This window comes from Leiobunum rupestre, chromosome 5 (assembly GCF_980474605.1).
Source record: "Leiobunum rupestre chromosome 5, qqLeiRupe1.1.hap1, whole genome shotgun sequence".
NCBI classification, from domain to species: Eukaryota; Metazoa; Arthropoda; class Arachnida; order Opiliones; family Sclerosomatidae; genus Leiobunum; species Leiobunum rupestre.
In genome coordinates this window covers 22,674,824-22,690,558 of record NC_143388.1, presented here as the reverse complement: position 1 = coordinate 22,690,558, position 15,735 = coordinate 22,674,824, and the positions used below count along the sequence as shown (strand labels likewise).

The window sequence follows — 15,735 nt, the reverse complement described above, 5'->3', positions numbered from 1 at the left end:
TTACAAAAGATTCAACATAAAACAAGTTTGGTATCTCTTAACGTATAATAAGGGCTGAGGAACAGAAAAATATTTAATTTTTAATACTAACCATAATAAACCGAAAGAAAACTAAATTCCCTGACTTTTTTTACTTGTTCTTAAAATTCCCAGACTTTTCCTTTTTTACTTGTTCTTAAAATTATCAGACTTATTTTTACTTGTTCTTAAAATTCCCAGACTTTTTTTAACTTGTTCTTAAAATCCCCCGACTTTTCCCATTTTACTTGTTTTTAAAATCCCCCGACTTTTCCCATTTTAATTGTTCTTAAAATTCTATTACTTTTATCTGATATTTTATTTGTTCTTATTATTCCCTGACTTTTCCCCTTTTACTTGTTCTTAAAATTCCCCATCTTTATTTACTTGTTCTTAAAATTCTATTACTGTTCTCAATTTTTTTTGCTTATTCTTAAAATTCTATTACTTTTCTCTGATATTTTACTTGTTCTTAAAATCCCCCGACTTTTCCCATATCAATTATTCTTCAAATTCCGACTTTTCCATGTTCTCCAGGTACAATAGCAACCCTGTTACACTCCACATCCAAATCCGTAAACAAATACAGACGTTGTCGAGTCGCTGTTCATTTTAGCAGCCTCGATTAGGAGCCAGAGAGAGAGAGAGGGAGGCTGCGGAGAAAGTCGATGGCAGCGCGCGGAGGGAGGAATGAGAAGAGAAGGATCGGCGCGTCGGAGGCCAGTTATGGCCATCATCCCGGCGTCGACGGAGCCCACTCTTTCCGGATCTCTCTGTCTCCGCTCACCAGCCCCGTGTCGTAGTCTCCTCGCATCTTCGCCGCGCGCGGGCTCGATTCCGGAGCTCAGTAATCGTCCCTAGTCCTACCCAGATTCTGCCAAATCTTTTCCGACGCCCGGAAACCGGTCCCTGTCGCGCCGGACGCGAGAAACTTTCGCCTCCCTCGACGCGCCAAAAAAGAAATAGGACTTACACGGTTTAAGAGAAGGGAATCTCGACTGACATTAGGTTCTCTTTTACACGAATATATCCCGATATCAAAACGATTGTTACCGTGTGGACGATCCAAAGTTTGCCCTTCCGAGTGGAGCAAAACTAAGTCGAGTAAGTACAAATATTTGTGACATTTTGTACAATTACGTCTTTCGATTTTTATTTATGTGGACAAATTCTTACTCGTAAATTACCACGCTTGTAATCGCTAGATAAGGTAGGTTGTTATACAGTAACACTGTTACAATTAACAACAACAAATCTAAATAATACCCAGATAACCACTCAAATCTTCAAATTTTTTATAGGAAAAATAGGACTTTATAGGACTATTTTTTCAAATTATAGGATTTTATAGGACTATATATGATATTTTATTTACTAACTTTATGCATTTAAAAAACAAAATCTATATTTAGTGAAATAAATCTTTGATTTTCATTTGAAAAATAGAAACTATTGAACCATTTCATCACAAAAATATACTAGTAGCTAACCATGTTAACAATAACAGAAGTATAGGCTAGAGTGACTTTGTATAGGAATTTATCCTATAGCTAAATCTAGCAATTTAACTGAGTGGCGAGATTTGAAATGGGCAAAATATCTAAATTATAGGATTTTATAGGACTTTTTAGGGATTTTACTAAAAATATAGGATTTTATAGGAATTATAGGACCTCTGGGGGCCCTGTATTTCTGATAGATTCTGATTATTAATAATTTGTTACGGTTACATAAATTAATTTCTTATAAAATATCTTATATTCGTCCCTGGTCAGTTTATTTTAAACCGAGTTCAGTTTATTTTAAACCGAGTTCAGTTTATTTTAAGCCGAGTTCAGTTTATTTTAAGCCGAGTTCAGTTTATTTTAAGCCGAGTTCAGTTTATTTTAAGCCGAGTTCAGTTTATTTTAAGCCGAGTTCAGTTTATTTTAAGCCGAGTTCAGTTTATTTTAAGCCGAGTTCAGTTTATTTTAAGCCGAGTTCAGTTTATTTTAAGCCGAGTTCAGTTTATTTTAAGCCGAGTTCAGTTTATTTTAAGCCAAGTTCAGTTTATTTTAAGCCGAGTTCAGTTTATTTTAAGCCGAGTTCAGTTTATTTTAAGCCGAGTTCAGTTTATTTTAAGCCGAGTTCAGTTTATATTAATCCGAGTTCAGTTTATATTAATCCGAGTTCAGTTTATATTAATCCGAGTTCAGTTTATTTTAAACCGAGTTCAGTTTATTTTAAGCCCAGTTCAGTTTATATTAAGCCGAGTTCAGTTTATTTTAAACCGAGTTCAGTTTATATTAAGCCGAGTTCAGTTTATATTAAACCGAGTTCAGTTTATATTAAGCCGAGTTCAGTTTATATTAAGCCGAGTTCAGTTTATTTTAACCCGAGTTCAGTTATTTTTAAGCCAAGCACTAATAGTTATATTTAGAAAATCGGGATTATATATTAACTTTGGTTTATTAAAGCTGATTTTAAAAGGGTTTAATAAGCCTCGTCTGAATAGGGTTTAATAAAATTATTTTTGTTATCGGCGTAAGTAAATTGTAGTTACAAAGTACATCAACAAAAACAAATTCAATTAAAACAGAACCAAATAAACATTATATGTAACATATACGTACGAAAATTAATCTGAGCCAAGATTTTAGCAATACAAGACTGTCATAACCACGTTATAAAAAAAGCTCCTAATATTATTAAAAAAATGAAAAATGTAGAAAATTTATTAAGACAGATTACTGGTCGGATTTTTTGGCAATTCCAAAGGGAGATGATTTTAAAGCGGTAGTTTCGGTAATTCATCATATTTTGGAGATGGTTCTGAAAATTGAAACACCGCATCCCAACCTTCCCCCTTTTCAAAGTAATATTACCAGTAAAAGCAACAACAACAGCATCCAGAAACCTGACAAAATAAATTGGAAAGATTTTCTCGGTGGATTTTATTCGAAATATCTATCAGACACTCGAAACGATTTATTCGGTCGAACGTAGGCGCAACTCGGGTTCGGATAACCGTCCAGTTGAACGCGCAGAGTGAAAATGAGATCTCCGCCACGGTGGAAGAAAACGTTTTTGGTGAAAAAATTATTTAAGCACTGGTGAGAAAGGAATTGGGGAAACAGATACTTAGGAGTATGAATTTTCTAACGATTTTACCATTACGGCATTTTTGGACCACGCTGAAAAACTTTAAGATAAGTGGCTGAAATCATTTTTCTCGAAACCAACAGCGAAAATAAAATAAGGAAAAAGATGCTCCAAGGTTTTTCGTTATATAAAGCTCGCGTTCCCATTTTTTTAAGTATTTTTTGGGCGGGTCATTTTTTAAACCCCATCTCGCGATAAACAACGGGATCCGTTTGGCTTTCCTTTACAACTATATAATTATTGGAGCGTTTTCGAAACAAATGACCACGAACATGGATAACGGAAATAATTGCGAAGGAACCAACCCCAACAATTTCAATTTCAAACTGCCCAAATAATTACGTACTTCATTTTATATCAGGGCAGGGTGACCAGGCTTAAATGTAAAATTCATAGGAAAATAGAAATTTTAGAAGCGAATTATAGGAAAATGTAGGAAATAAAATAGGATTATTATAGGAAAATATAGAAAATAAAATATGTGAATTATAGGAAAATATATTAAATAAAATAAGTGAATTAGGGGAAATAAAATAGGTGAATTATAGGAAAATATATAAAATAAAATAAGCGAAATAGGGGAAATAAAATAGGTGAATTATAGGAAAATATATTAAATAAAATAAGCGAATTAGGGGAAATAAAATAGGTGAATTATAGGAAAATATATTAAATAAAATAGGCGAATTTTGGAAACTAAACAGGCGAATTATAGGAAAATATGGGACACTAATTAGGAAAAATAAGGTTTATTGCATATCGGTATACTTTGACTCGAATCACCTAGAACATTGCGAATGTTTTGTACATTGCTTTCTTGCATTATTAAATCACTTAGCGGATTTACAAAGCCAGTAAATTTACAGATTCTGTTCGAAATTGGCAGTATGTTGACTAGATGCTTTATGACACGTACAAAAAAAGTTCTTTCATTTTCCAAAGACCGTGAAATTATAGGAAAATAGGTGAAAATATAGGAATTTATAGGAAGGCATTAATAGAGTGTAGGGAGCTGTTGGCTCGCGTGGCAAGCAGGGCTTGTCACCACCCTCCTACGAATCGTAACCCGGCCACCTGAATTAATGGCTTTAAAAGTCGCTTGATGACTAGGGCCTAAGGTGGTGCCAAGGGTATTAGCCTAGCTGATTATTATATAGGAAAGTATAGGAAATATATGAAGTCTAGTCACCCTGTCAGTGTCTAATGTTTCATTTATCCATGTGGAAAACCTAAATTTAAAAAGCATCTGGCTGATAATGTATTTATTGGTAGAGATTAGGTATTACCATAAGTCTAAAATATCGTTTCAGAAGATTGTTTGGGGAATATTTTACTGAGAGCTAGTAACGGAGTGACGTCATCACAAGAAGAAAATCTCCCCCTAGCGAGGCGCTGTCAAAGGCTACGTGTGACGCGTTAGCAAGCGGAATCAAAACGGCGACGAAGCCCGTAATGCAGTCTGTCTTGCGAATAGCTCCCAGTAAAACTTTATCATGTGTATAATAGGAAGTGTCACACTTATGTAACAATATTATACACTTATGGTATTCCTCGTCTGAGACCGGACACCGCTAGGTAGCGAGGAGACAGTGGTCGAAAAAGGTTATTACAGTCTCGGACCAGTTTATTTATTTCTGAAATTGTCGATCATTAGTCCCAGAGACAAGTTAGAAAATTTCATAAAAACTGAAGAGTCTCAAACACTATTGTGATAATTGAAGATATCAGAGGTCAAGAATATCACTTTAAAAAATATATTACAAGATGTCAATTACGTCAGCAATGTTATTAAGGTATAAAGAAACCGAGCATCAAAAGCGCCACAATAATGGCCGCCACTATTAACGTTAAGGTAGGGACGTCATAGTCGAGTGCCTCGATTATTAGTGATGATTAAATCAAGAGATAGGCAACTACACAGCTTTGGCCCTTTAAGATGAAATCAATATTAAATCTGCTTAAAATTCAATCCGTAGCTAGATACCAATAATAATAATAATCAGCTAGGCTAATGCCCAAGGCACCACTGATTTTAAACAGGTGGCCGGGTTACAATGCGTAAGAGGGTGGTGGCAAGCCCTTCATGCCACGCGAGCCAACAGCTTCCTACACTTACTATTACCGTTAATCTGATTAAAATCTAAATCGTAGCTTTGGCCTGTATAAAGAATAAATTAAGATTAAATCTGATTAAAATCTAAATCGTAGCTTTGGTCTGTATACTGATGAAATCTAGCTTAAATCTGATTAAAATCTAAATCGTAGCTTTGATCGTATACTCATGAAATCAAGCTTAAATCTGATTAAAATCTAAATCGTAGCTTTGACTGTATACTGATGAAATCAAGCTTAAATCTGATTAAAATCTAAATCGTAGCTTTGACTGTATACTGATGAAATCAAGCTTAAATCTGATTAAAATCTAAATCGTAGCTTTGGCCTGTATACTAATGAAATCAAGCTTAAATCTGATTAAAATCTAAATCGTAGCTTTGACTGTATACTGATGAGATCAAGCTTAAATCTGATTAAAATCTAAATCGTAGCTTTGGACTGTATACTGATGAAATCAAGCTTAAATCTGATTAAAATCTAAATCGTAGCTTTGGCCTGTATAAAGAATAAATTAAGATTAAATCTGATTAAAATCTAAATCGTAGCTTTGGACTGTATACTGATGAGATCAAGCTTAAATCTGATTAAAATCTAAATCGTAGCTTTGGACTGTATACTGATGAAATCAAGCTTAAATCTGATTAAAATCTAAATCGTAGCTTTGGCCTGTATAAAGAATAAATTAAGATTAAATCTGATTAAAATCTAAATCGTAGCTTTGGACTGTATACTGATGAGATCAAGCTTAAATCTGATTAAAATCTAAATCGTAGCTTTGGACTGTATACTGATGAAATCAAGCTTAAATCTGATTAAAATCTAAATCGTAGCTTTGGCCTGTATAAAGAATAAATTAAGATTAAATCTGATTAAAATCTAAATCGTAGCTTTGGCCTGTATAAAGAATAAATTAAGATTAAATATGATTAAAGTCAAATGCGTAGTTTCGGTTGTACAAAGATTAAATTAAGATTAAATATAATTAAAATTAATTGTGTAGCTTTGACTAAATAAAGATTAAATTAAGATTAAATCTAATTAAAATTAATTGAGTATCTTTGACTAAATAAAGCTAAAAAATGCTAAGGCCCTTTTAAATAAACGACAAACAAATATGAAATAAATGACGCGCAAAACAGGTACCTCCAAAATATTTATGTTTACGTAGTTGTCTATCTTTAGCAGGTCGCATCCACGAAGCCGAGCTTTAGAAATGAAAAAGAATCTTTTCTCTCTAAGCGCGTAAGAACAGTCATTGCTCAGGCTGCATCTCGAGAGACATTTAAATCGAGGCCAAAAGAAAGGAAAAAAAAAGACGCGGCAGACAGTCGATTCTGTCTGAGCCAAATTCGAACCCACTTTCACCCTGAGCAGCCTACAAATTCCGCCGGAGTCTCCAGGAAGACTAGGCCGCCTCGCGAAAGAGACGTCTCCGACCACCTAACACCGACTGGGCCGACTACGCGACGTCGCGCCAGCCCTTCATTTCGCTGCCCGCTGAGGGCTTGACATTCGCTTTGGCACTAAATTTTGGGATCGAAAATAGACCTAAAGACGATGGGCTAAAAATTCAATAAAGGAGATCAAAGAAACGAAAAGAAATATCGAGACCGACGATCGATCGATAAAGCTTTTACGCGATTTGAAGATTAGGTGATTAATGAGGTTGTTTTATAAGATTTAAATTATTACGTTGAAAATTATTTAAAATAAGAAGATAGCACTCACGCTGTAAGAATCGTGTCCAATGATATCTGTCTCTTGCGATAATGATTTATGGGTCGGCGTCTCTGGCGTCGCGTAAGTCTCTGGCGTCGCGTGGGTCTCTGGCGTCGCGTGGGTCTCTGGCGTCGCGTGGGTCTCTGGCGTCGCGTGGGTCTCTGGCGTCGCGTGGGTCTCTGGCGTCGCGTGGGTCTCTGGCGTCGCGTGGGTCTCTGGCGTCGCGTGGGTCTCTGGCGTCGCGTGGGTCTCTGGCGTCGCGTGGGTCTCTGGCGTCGCGTGGGTCTCTGGCGTCGCGTGGGTCTCTGGCGTCGCGTGGGTCTCTGGCGTCGCGTGGGTCTCTGGCGTCGCGTGGGTCTCTGGCGTCACGTGGGTCTCTGGCGTCACGTGGGTCTCTGGCGTCGCGTGGGTCTCTGGCGTCGCGTGGGTCTCTGGCGTCGCGTGGGTCTCTGGCGTCGCGTAGGTCTCTGGCGTCGCGTGAGTCTCTGGCGTCGCGTGAGTCTCTGGCGTCGCGTGAGTCTCTGGCGTCGCGTGAGTCTCTGGCGTCGCGTGAGTCTCTGGCGTCGCGTGGGTCTCTAACGACGCGTGGATATCTGGCGCCGCGTGAGTCTCTAAGTTACGTTATCGTACTATTTAATCCTACGTCTCTTGTACGCCAATTTTCTTTCGACCTGCGTTTACTATATTGAATTCTACATTTAAAATAGTTTTTCTCAGTTGTTTTAGGTCATGCGCGTCTCTTCCGCGAGTGTCTTACATCGATTTGCCGGGTTCGTATAAAATTTCCGGAATTATTTAAAAAAATATTTAATATGTATTTTTAATGCATCGTTAAAAAATTAATTAGCCTGATTTTTGGGGCTCATTTTCTAATTTCCTGAATTTCTGGAACCATTTTCAAATGGCTCGACTTATTCAGATTTTTCTGACTTGTTTCCTAGTGGTTGAGTGCGTCTCCTAGATTAAAATTTTATAACTTTTTGACCGCCATTTCTTGTAACGAAATTAACGAAACTTGGCTAATATTAACGAAAATTTCGTTAAAAGCGCAAGACTGCGATCACTTTAACTTAACACGCAGTTTAAAAAAAATTATGTTTAAACAAGAATTTATTAATTTATAATGAGGGAAATCGAGATTGTGGATGAATTTACCCACGCCACAGGAGGAGGGAAAGAGGAACAGCGTGCGATGGATCAGATAATTTCATATTCCTGCTTCCAGGTTTAACCGAAGCTGGGAAAACTGACGCTAATTACGTTACCAAGTCTTAGCTCACGTTAGCAGTCGATCTTTCCATTTAAATATATTCCCTTTAACTAAATCTATGTCTGGTAACACTCGATACAACTTGGGTTCATACCACTTCTAGCAAACCAATTTTCCTGATATTTACAGGATTTTCAACTGATATTCGCCTGTTTTTTTCCAGGTGCAAGAGCACCGAATGTTTTAAGATAACCTCCATAATAATTAAGGTTTTTTCTTATTCGGTCGCAAATACTTTGCTAGTTTAATTCTCTGTGTCATTGCTAACTTAACCCATCTTTTCACGAAGTATAGCGTTATATATTTCATTATTGATATTTAAATTAAATTGGTTCCATATTGTTTACATATAAAAGAAGTAATAACGGCAAATCTTCAATAAGAAAAATTTAATGATTGATTGAACCATTATAAATTTCCAGATATCCCTAATTTTTACAAAAAAATTGGAATATCCGTAATATTACGACTTTTCTGTCGACCATTTAATTCCCTGATATTTCCCCGATTTTTCTGTTGCCAATTTCTTAATATTTCCCTGATGTTTCTGTCAACTATTTAATTCCCCGATATCTCTGTCGACAATTAAATTACCTGATATTTCCGTCGAAAATTTATTTCCCTAATATTTCCTCGGTTTGTTTGTCGGCAATTTCCCCTGCCATTTCTGTCGATAATAATAATAATAATCAGCTAGGCTAATACTAAAAGCACCACCTTAAGCCTAAGTCATCAAGCGACTTTTAAAGCCATTCTAGGTTTCTAAGTAACGTAAATAGCGCCAGTGATCCTAGCTTCGTTTAAACCTGGCGGCGGAAACGAGAGAGCAGTTAATACGCATTTTAACAAGATGAGACGAAAATATAAACTACAAAAACCGATCTACGTATAAAATAATTAAAAGAAATAAGGCACACCTTTAACACGTCAAAGACAAAGTTGGCGAAAACTATCATTAAACCACGAAAAAAAGAGAATCAAACTTAGCTCGCAACGGCAATAAAACGCAATTAGCGAAATGGAAGTAGGAGCTATCGCGGGTAGACAAGGGAAACGACCGGGTTAGGAAAATAATCAAAAGAGCCCCCCTGTGTTCGCCTGCCCCTCCCAACCCAAACCTAGAGAAAGAAATTACCGAATTAGTGGGAAAACTCGGACGGGAAATAGCAAAAATGAGAAAAAAAGGAAGTGTCTTTGAAAGACATTCCGGAGGCAAGCGAAGGAATGTTAGCCAATAAAACGTTTCTTTTACAACCGTAGCTTCGACGAAAAAGTAGAAAAATTCTAATGTTTCTCTTTTCAGAACTGCGCGCCGTTATTTCCCATTTCGAAAAATGTTCTCTCTCTAGCTTTTGATTTTTTCCCTTTCTGTCGAGACGCTAAGAGCTTATTTTCTCCAAAAATTCCCAGAGTTTCCCTTGAAGGATGGTAATGGCGGAAAATCCACAAGTTCGTCTTAACGTGTACTTCTACCCACCTTTTTAATTTTTTATTTTAACCTGGCAGGGTTAGCGAACTCGGGGTAAAAGCTGTTCCAACAGTTTATAATCAGAAAGTGACTTGGATGGAGTATTGGTGAAAAAGGTCCCCAGCGGATTTGCGCGCTCGTATTCCGAGAACTGTTTCTTAAGTACGGCCAAAAATCTGGCTTTTTCAAAAACAAATTGGGTAAATAAGACGACCAACGAAATGGGACACACGATGCCTTTTTTCCATTTTCGCCAGAAAAGTCGTAAAAATAATGTTTAGCAATGATCTTGTGGCGGAAAATGAAAAGGCTATTTACAAGAAATATAACTCCGCTAGCGATTCAACTACACTCATTTTCTCGTTTCTGGAAAGTCGCCACTATGTTTTCGCTAATAGATGGCGCTAGAGGCTAACAGTTAACTTTAGCTTATAAACACGGTCACGCTATCGCTGGAAAGCACTTTTCTTGGCTTAAAACTCAGATTAAGTCGGTTTGATGACCAGTTTTGGCTCTAATTTCTTTGGCCAAAACTGGTCATCAAACCGACTTAATCTGAGTTTTAAGGTCTAGTGTGACTGTGGCTCTAATTTCTTTAGTGAAAACTGGCATTCAATCGACTTAAATTGGGTTTTAAGTTCTAGTGTGACTGTGGCTCTAATTTCATTGGTCAAAACTGGCATTCAATCGACTTAAATTGGGTTTTAAGTTCTAGTGTGACTGTGGCTCTAATTTCATTGGTCAAAACCGGTCATTAAACTTACTTAAATTGGGTTTTAAGTTCAAGTGTGACTGTGGCTCTAATTTCATTGGTCAAAACCGGTCATTAAACTTACTTAAATTGAGTTTAAAGTTATAGTTTGACTGTGGCTCTAGTTTCATTGGTAAAAAAATTAGCATTCAAATCCACTTAAGCTGGGTTTTAAGTTTTAGTGTGACTGTTTGTTTAATTTCATTGGTGAAAACTGGCATTTAACCAATTTAATATGGATTTACGTTCTAGTGCGACTGTTTTTTTAATATCCTTGGTGAACGGAGTTTAAAGGTATTGTGAAAATGTGGCTAGTATCGGTTTAAGACTAGTTAAATTGAAAACTGTTTAAAAGTAGTTACGACGACTCTTAGTAAAAAATTACTATTGCTCAAAGAGACCTAATATTTTTGCTACACTAGAATTATGTAGATAACCTTTGGTCGACTACGTCACGCTGACGTCAAACGCACTCTTCCATTATTGGCTGAATTCCAGATTAAAAATAAATATTTAAGACTTATTATATTTTCCACGAATTTTACACGTTAACACCGTTTAGGAGTAAATTATCATTTGTACATTTTATCAGCGCTGATTTTGAGATTTTTGAGCAGATAAAAACTTGAAGTTAATTGTAATAGTAGCTGGTTTCTTTTCGCTTGTTCCGGGATTTCGGAGTAGGGTAAGAAGAGTACGGCTACGCATTGTAACCCGGCCACCTGAATTAATGGCTTTAAAAGTGGCTTGATGACTTAGGCCTAAGGTGGTGCCTTGGGTATTAGCATAGCTTATTATTTATTTATTTATTAACGTCATTTAACTCCGATTGTGTGGTGGCGAATAGTTTGAATAAGAGTAAAAAAAATTCCAAAATGGCTGCCTGTGGCCTTTTCAGCGGATAAGTACTGGCTAGCAGACGACGAAATCCGATTTACTCCTTTACACCTCCTTTTCAGAAGGAGTAAAATGAGTAGCCCCAATACTCCGGAACAAGCGAATAGTTTATGGGGCGGAGTAATTCTAATCCTCTAATAAACGTTTTAGGGTAAAAAGAGTACACTTTTAGCCCGAGAACAGACAAAAAGAAACCACCTATAATTATAAAAATTATAACATTTCAAAACAAAAATTAACTTTGGTTTAGTAAAAGAGGTAAAAAAATCCGATTTTAAAAGCAAGTCCTTCGTGCCACGCGAACCAACAGCTCCCTACACTCACTCAAAATATCATGGCACGAAGGACTTTCCACCACACTCCTACGCATTGTAACAGAGCCACCTGAATTAATGACATTAAAAGTCGCTAGATGACCTGGGCTTAAGGTGGTGCCAAGGGTATTAGACTAGCTGATTAAATGTTTTTCGAAGGATTTTAGTCTTTTTGATTGAATTTCTAAATCTTGGGAAATACATTTTGTACCTTTATAAATTACACGAAAAATACAATTTACAGAATAGAGAACACCTTAAAAATATACACTATACTAGGAATGGAAAATTTGATTTGATTGGTCACGGTTTTCGGTTTTCTTACGAATTTCCGGGCAAGAAAATTGGAGGAAACGGAAATATGATAACCCTACTCGGAGGCTTCGCTCACCGGTACAAAATAGAAACAACGATAGTCTACTGTTTCTTTTCCTTTGATGTACATTCTTTGCATTCCCTGTACCAAAAGCCAGAATGAAATTCTAATATTCCCCGGAAAAAAGGATTTAATGGGAAAACGAAACACGAGAAATAAACTATAGTCAATTGTCAGGGAGAGAGAGAATAGTCTGGTTCAAATCTCTTCGCCCATTATACCTTTCCACCTTTCTCTTTTTAAGTCCGGCGTGCTCATAGATGGCGCCCGAATTATACCCTGATAGCAGAGATTAGGAATCCATACCTCTAGTCGGAATGCTTATCGCGGCAGATTTTCGTCTCGATGTGGCTGACGGTTTTTTTGACTTAACAAACAACAACGTGAGAATGGAGCGCGCACAAAGGGGATTTTTTTCTCGTAGGCGTGGTCAAAGCCGTCAGATTGACCTTACCATACGCGATACGCCCGGATAAGCATTCCAAATAGAGGTTTGGATTCCTGCACGGATACATATCATAAATTATGGTTTTGGTTGACACCACTGACCAAGGTTGAACCGACCTCGGATATTTGCAAACTGTAAATAGTTTTTCGTCGCTGTCTGTTCTATGTATATGGATCCCACCATCTAGTGGGGCTGGAGGTTAAACTTAAATGGGTAATTTTAAAATTAAATCGCTTCGCTTCGTCGCTGTCTGTTCTGAGTATATGGAGCCATCTATTATGGTTTGAGGTGAAACTTGAAAGCATCATTTATAACTAAATTACTATTAAATCGCTTCGCTTCGTCGTTGTCTGTTTCCGGAATATGGAGCCCTCTATCTAGTGGGACGGTAAGTTAGACTTAAATGCGTAATTTCAGAATTAAAATAATATTAAATGAAAACTAGTTAGTAAATTAATATTCAATTGCTTCGCTTCATCACCGTCTATTCTAGGAATATAAATTGTAGTATGGTTTGAGGTAAACTAAAATTGAGAACGAAATTAATATTAAATTAAAATTGAGAATGAAATTAATATTAAATTAAAAGTGAGAATGAAATTAATATTAAATTAAAAGTGAGAATGAAATTAATATTAAATTAAAATTGAGACTTAATTAAATATTAAATTAAAATTAAGAATTAATTAAATATTAAATTAAAGTTAAGAATTCATTAAATACTAAATTAAAATTAAGAATTCATTAAATACTAAATTAAAATTAAGAATTCATTAAATACTAAATTAAAATTAAGAATTCATTAAATATTAAATTAAAATTAAGAATTCATTAAATATTAAATTAAAATTAAGAATTCATTAAATACTAAATTAAAATTAAGAATTCATTAAAAACTAAATTAAAATTAAGAATTCATTAAAAACTAAATAAAAATTAAGAATTAATTAAATACTAAATTAAAATTAAGAATTCATTAAATACTAAATTAAAATTAAGAATTCATTAAAAACTAAATAAAAATTAAGAATTAATTAAATATTAAATTAAAATTAAGAATTCATTAAATACTAAATTAAAATTAAGAATTCATTAAATACTAAATTAAAATTAAGAATTCATTAAATATTAAATTAAAATTAAGAATTCATTAAATACTAAATTAAAATTAAGAATTCATGAAAAATTAATTTAAAAAAAAATAAAATAGTCGTGCTTTTTCTCGCCAATGTTCGTAAAATTGGTCGAATATAGAGGTCGACTGAAGCGCCGGACTAAATTGTTCCTTGAGGCAGCTTGTTGTGGCTCTCATTCGCGGCGGCGATTCCTTTTTGCGCTCGGCGAAGATGCCATTGCTCTTCGTTCGCTCCTTTGAGATCCGAAAGGAGGAAGGCAACAGAAAGAGAGGTTTGGCCCCTTTCGGCGTCTCAAAGAAAACCTCCGGCCTCTATAAACGGACAAAAAGTTGAACCCGGCCTCGGCGGAAAGATCTATCGGCAAAAGAGAGGGTTAAGGAGCTGCCAGCTGCCCAAGAAAGGAAAAAGTTCTCTGTTCATGATCTATGCTCCAAATTAATGGACAGCGACACCTTTTCGAGGATTAACCGACAAATTCTCGTTTCTAATCGAAGGTTATTATTTTACATTAAGATCCTACGTATTTATTAATTATAAACAAATTGAATGGATAAAAATATAGAGTACAAATTGACTTGTACTTTCTTTGTACTGGTGCTTTGTTTCGCGGGATTTTAGGTTATTTTATTAGATTTTCAAATTGTTTATATTTCCTTATGGATTTGTAATTTCTAGGTTTTTCATTAGAGCTCAAAATGATTTTAAAAATTATCTGATTTTAAAATTTTGGCGATTTTTGTAACTTTATTTTAATAATTTCTCCGGTTTGTTTATTTAATAAAATTTCACCGAGGTTAATCATTTTTAGGAACTTTTCTGGATTTATTAAAATTTAACCGGAATCGTTTAGGATTTTATTAAAATTTCCAAATAATACTTTTGAATTTTATAAAAATTTCAAAATAGTCTTTTTGGATTTTATTAAAAATTCAAAATAATCTTTTTGGATTTTATTAAACTTTCAAAATAATCTTTTTTGATTTTATTAAACTTTCAAAATAATCTTTATGAATTTTTGAAAATTTCACCGAGATCATATAGTTAAATTAAAAAAAAACTTATGGGGATTTTTACGGATTTATTTAAATATTACTGGAATTTTTTGGTATTTTATTAAAATTTCAAAAGAATTTCACAGAAATAAAATGGATTGGAAAACTTCTCATGGATTTTTCTGGGTGTATTAATATTTTACCATTATTTTGGAATTTAATTAAAAATTCACCGAAATTTTTAATTCATTACGACAGTTTTAAGGAATATAAAAATAGATATTTCAAACAGACACTGGTCACCCAAAAAATGAAGCAAATGCATTCACGTCACAGCCTGCAGAAAAAGTCACCAGGGTCTCTTGAAATCTAGAACGACATAGAGCCGCGCGTGGCACCAACAGCGCAATAAAAAATAAAAATAAAATTATACAGGGTGGAAGCCTCAGCCGTGGTCCAGCCTCGGTACTTCTCCTAGTACACCAGAGTGCTGCGGATGGAACACTTCTACAGGCGCTGGTAGGCCAAAAATAGACCAATTAGAGAATTGGATGCCTTAGCCGTGGTCCAGCCTCGGTACTTTTCCTATTCTAAAAATATACCAATGGAAGAATTAGAAGCGCATCTTCCAAATGCTTTTCCGGGTGATTGGATAAAGATGCGCTTTTAATTTTGCCATTGGTCTATTTAAGGCCTACCAGCGCCTGTAGAAGTGTTCGACCCGCAGCACTCTGGTGTACTAGGAGAAGTACCGAGGCTGGACCACGGCTGACACTTCCACCCTGTATATACGCGGACCAAAAAGTGAGGAGCATCTACATATTTTTCTGACATTATAATACGCACCGAAGAAAAAATATGGCGTTGCCATTTTGGAAGTTTGAAGATTGAATTCTCCGTACAAGAGATCCCGCCTTTCACGTCCCATCCAGCTGGACTACACCCACTTTTTTTCCCGTTCCATGCTCCCAAAGAAACCCTTCATCCGGCGAAAGGGTAAAGATTTCGGGATACCTGTCACGCGGGAGAATAAGAACCTGCAAGCAAAATAGGGCAGATCGTAGCTGAGGGATGGAATGGATAGAGTCTA

The 15,735-nt window shown here is 35.6% G+C and overlaps 2 protein-coding genes across 3 annotated transcripts in view; one reads left to right on the top strand and one right to left on the bottom strand.

Annotated features, from left to right (window-relative positions):
• Positions 1–15,735, bottom strand: part of timeout (circadian regulator timeout) — a 351,606-nt gene that overhangs the window by 145,389 nt on the left and 190,482 nt on the right. The gene's annotated exons all lie outside the window — the stretch shown is intronic.
• The window catches only part of LOC149943831 (uncharacterized), a 181,201-nt gene continuing 166,226 nt past the window's right edge, over positions 761–15,735 (top strand). Inside the window, exon 1 of the mRNA XM_090175817.1 lies at positions 761–1,122. The gene's annotated coding sequence lies outside the window, so the exon portion shown is untranslated. The remainder of the gene's footprint in view (positions 1,123–15,735) is intronic.